The sequence below is a fragment of the Pelmatolapia mariae genome, linkage group LG22 (genome assembly GCF_036321145.2).
Source record: "Pelmatolapia mariae isolate MD_Pm_ZW linkage group LG22, Pm_UMD_F_2, whole genome shotgun sequence".
Classification (NCBI taxonomy): domain Eukaryota; kingdom Metazoa; phylum Chordata; class Actinopteri; order Cichliformes; family Cichlidae; genus Pelmatolapia; species Pelmatolapia mariae.
In genome coordinates, this window is record NC_086245.2 from 20,711,131 (window position 1) to 20,715,931 (window position 4,801).

A 4,801-nucleotide genomic window follows, 5' to 3' on the forward strand; every position below is an offset into this window, starting at 1 on the left:
TACAGAAAAATGCTTGCAGGTGGCAGTTGCTTGCTTATATTCTAGTTTATTCAGACAAATCTGACCTACAGCCAATTCTTTTTTTCTACATCAAAGTACCTCAGAACAGTGCTGGTGAGGATAGCTGTCATCTGTTCACTTTCCCCCTTGCTGGTTTACAGCTTCCATTTACAGATAGAGCAGTGGCACAGCCATCTGTCAGGGCAACAGCCCCAGGTAGTGGCCGGTGGTGTTAGAACATCTTTGAATCACTAAATGCTGCACTATCATTAATGCAATAATAATGATTAGAAAAGAAGATTAATTTGAATAATAAAAACTAAGAATAATACCTTGACTGAGTAATATTTCTGTTGCAAACTAACACAGTTTCTCGCCTGTCTAGAAAAGATTGAACAAAACCACTGGAGGGAGGAGGACATAATGAAAATATTAAGGTATATTACACCTGATGCTACCCTTGCAAACAGTGCCACATGCCAAAAGCAACGTCACATCTGCTAGTGTGCTGTAGTGTTGTTTCAGCCAGACCTCTTGAATGGTCGATCATGACCATATACAGTAAAAGATGATCACTGTGATTCAGTGTAATCATATACTAGAACTCACTAGTCCATGATATGCCTGAGTTCAGTGAGTCAAATGCTTTTGTTCAAATGCAGAGGAGATTTAAAAGGAAAGAGAATAACTAGGAAGAAGTATGTTGACTGTTAATGACAATAACTATCTTTTCATGGTATCTATTTATGGGATTGATTACCATTTTATTAAATGCGTCAATGTTGTTTTCTACAAACGATCAGCAGGTGATTTTTTTTATGCAGTTTCCATTGGTTGTTCAAATTTTACAATATGAATGAAATGATTTGTGTAGGTAACTCATGTGTACGGCAGAGGTGTTCCATCGGGGCAAGCAAGGAAAGCAGTGCTTGCCTGACACTTATAAACAGACACCAACTAAACGTACCAAAGTAAAGTGATTGCTCTCCTTTTCTCTCAGTCTTCTGCCATGCCTGTTCCCATGCATCCTTTACATTACTGCCGTCTTTTGGCTGGAGTTGGCTGTTGTCTCTGGAAGCAGGATTAACTTGAATGTAGTGACCTCATCGCTTTTCTTGAATATAGAGCGACTAAAATCAGTAAGTAAGTAAGTGGTCTCAAAGTTAACAGTGGCTGGTGTTTGTCAAGCTAAAAGGCAGCAGCTTCTTCTATTTTTTGTAAATGCATATTGTGGATAAACCTCTGGTCTTTGATGGGAAATTGATGGTAGATTAACATGCTAGACAAGTGCTGTTGACTGCTTCCACTTCTCTGAGATCAGTTACCATCTGCTTTGTGTGGAAACAGAAGTAGCATTAGCAAGAAAATGAGCACTCATATTTATCATTTTAACAGATAACTATTCTCTTAATAACCACCTTGGCCAACATTTGTGACTTTTAAAAGCTTGTTTAACCTTGTTAGTAATGAAACCTTTAATGACAGAGAGATGAGCTCCTAACATCTCGAGTTTAAAAAAAAACAAGAAAGTTAAAGAGATGCAGGCTCCACAAACAATTTCAAATTACCAAAGAAATTACTCAATTTCCCAAATGTACAACGTTTAACCAGCTGTTTTGATACAGCTAGTTATACGGCAACTTAATTTTCCAAAAATATTTGAATCCTGCTGTTGATATAGACAGTTAACAACATCACACAGTCTATATTAAATATTTTTAATATACTTCTCAAAGATATTTCTGTGTTTCTGACCCAGCTAAAAGCTGTATTTGTTTATGGGTTTGTTTGTTTTTTAGAAACATGTGACTCTCACATTACAGCTACACGGTTTGGGACAGCTACATTACAAACATGTGATGTACTACTGTGGAATAAACAGAATAAAACGTGTCTACAGCAGTAATAGAAATTATCCATATAACACGGATGTTCTGATTCTGTAGAATAAATACTTTTACTTTTGATACTTTATGTAAAATTTGCCAATAATACATATTTATGCATAGTGAGGTGTTTTCTTTATGCTTTATTGACACTTTTGCTAAATTAAATGTTGTTCTTGTTATTGTTTCACAACTCATCATTGTCAACTAATAGTAGATTTTTAGATTATAAACACATAAGTACATAAGCAATTCTTCCTCAGAAGTACAGAAAGGAGTAGACATCCAGAAAATGGGCAGCAAGAGGCTGTCAGAATTGTATGTTTTAATGAGGTCCAGAGTGGAAGATTGAAGGAAAGTTTGTTTGCTTGTTTATATTGGAGGTGGGGGTCCTCATTGTTTGCCTTCGTGTAAAAGTCACGGCACACCCCTGGTGTACAGGATGATTTATTTGACACTGGAGTTTCCCCCATTGGAGTTTAACTTGGGTTGACGGTGACATCTAGTGGTAAAGATGCAACAACGTCAATTAGAAGCTGCACCTGCTGTAGTTTCTGAAGATGCCTCGGTTTTTATGTTTTATGAGCAAGTGCATTTCATGTGTTTGATGCAAAATCATGAAACAAAGTTACTTTTTGTATTGGCCTTATTTTTTTTTTTTTAAAGCCAAGCCCTATGATGCAAACATGAGCATACCTCCCAAACAGGTTGATCAACAAGTGATTGTTATTTTTGTTACTGCATACAATAAATAGCCTAATATTAACCTAGGTGTATCTACACCTTGCAAAGGCACCATTTAGTTCATCACGTGTTTTGATTACAACAGGGGTGTAACTCATAAACCAAGGGTATAAAGTCTACTGTTATTAACTTTCACTGTGCCCGTGTGAGACTGAGAGCGAGCAATCAGCTGACAGAAACAAGAAACAAAAAAGGGATTTAGAGACATAAGAAACATGAAAGGCTTAAGGAGCTCTCTCTTATATGTTGCTGTGTATTAAAGAATGGATAGTCCGACGTGTGCTCTCTGCTCTCGTGGACCTGCAGGCACCTGTTTTGTCTTCTTTCACCCTTACCTGCTGTGTGACTCAGATGTGGCTGTCACTTCGGAGACAGGTACTGTGACCTAGAACAACACATAGATCTCTGTTGCATCCATCTTTTTTATTCACTCTGAGATCCTTTGTCTCTGCCCCTTTGTACAACCTCCTCCAATGTCCTCTCTTTGCCAGGCAATGTAAGGTAGAGCACAGGTTAATGAAGATCGCATTCGGGCAATGAATTATGCATTGGCACCATGTTTGCAGGTAGCCACTGCCAAACACGTGATCAAACTGCACACTGACCTTTCTTTGTTATCATGTATTTGATGAGGTTGACTGTCAGGCATATTATTAAACCATAAATTTATTAGGCTTCACATACTGTAGTAAAAAATTCTTCTATTTATTAGAGCACTGGAGAATCAAAGTAAAACTACTAAATACCACTGAGTGAAAGAAAGTCTGTCATGTTAGCATTTAATTATTGACGTTTCTTTAAAATAGTAGCTATTTTGACATGAAATACTTGTTGCAAATGACATTAAGGAAGGTTTGGCTGTTTCAGGTGCAAAGCCTTAATTAACATTATTAGTGGCACCTCTGTTTACCTACCATTTTCATGTAGTGAAAGAGGTCTGTTTATGTAGGTGGAGCCATTGTTAACTGCTTTGTGCTTTACTGGGCGGTGCAAGCTATGACCTCTGTAACACTAAACAGTATTTGCCAGCTTCCTGATGTTTTCCTGTTTTTTGCACATTTTTCATACCTGTTTTTTTCATGTTATCAAACAAATGTTTATACTGATAAAAAAATTATCTTAGTAAACCAAACAAAATGCAGTTTTTCAACCAAGATTCTATTTATTAAGGGAAAACCTATCTAAGCCATCAACTGACTGTGATTAACTAGATTTTCTGGAAAGCTGAGTTCAGTTTAAGTAGTCACATCCAGGTTTGATTACTGCCAGGCCTGTTGGGTCAAGAAATCACTTAAATAGAGCAATTCAAAGTGAAGTAGGCAAAAAGATTTAAAAATACAGCACTTACTGCCGCAATCTTAAGAAGCAGGTGAGAAACAAATTCATTGACGTCCCTCAGTCTAGAAAGGTTTACAAAGCCATTTCTAAAGCTTCAAGACTCCAGTGAGCCACGATGAGAGCCATTATTTAAAAATGGTGAAAACTTGGAACAGTAGTGAACCTTCCCAGGAGTGGTCAACCTACCAAAATTATCCCAAGAGTGCATTGGTGACTCATCCAGGTCACAAAGAACCCAGAACAACATCTAAAGAGTTTATGATTCAACAATAAGAAAGAGCGTGGGAAAAATGGCAACCGTGGGAGAGCTCCAAAGAGAAAACCACTGCTGACCAAAAAGAAATCAAAGGCTTGACTCGCATTTAGCAAAAATCATCTTCATGACTTTGGGGAAATATTCTGTCATTACAAGAAAAGAGCTGACCTTTTTGGAAGGTTTAGATCTGGTTACATCTGGTGTAAAACTAGCACCGCATTTCATAATAAGAACATCATAAAACAGTCAACAGTCAATCATAGGGCTGGTAGTGTGATGGTCTGGTGATCCTTTAGGCTTCAACGACTTGCTGTAATTGCATTTACTGGAAACTGTTAATGCTGTTGTTAACTTGATGGTTTATTCTTTTCTCTATTTCATGAGGCCTGGTGCGAGATAACAAGAGATAAAAAATATTGGCTGAAAATGACTTACAGTTTGGTTACAGTCTGAGAATATATCAGAAATTTGTGAACTAATAATTTATTTAGGTCAGCCAATCGTGATTCTCGCTGCATTTGGCGTCATCGCCTTCCAGCCAATGGCGTGACGACGTCCAGAAACGGGGCACCCACGA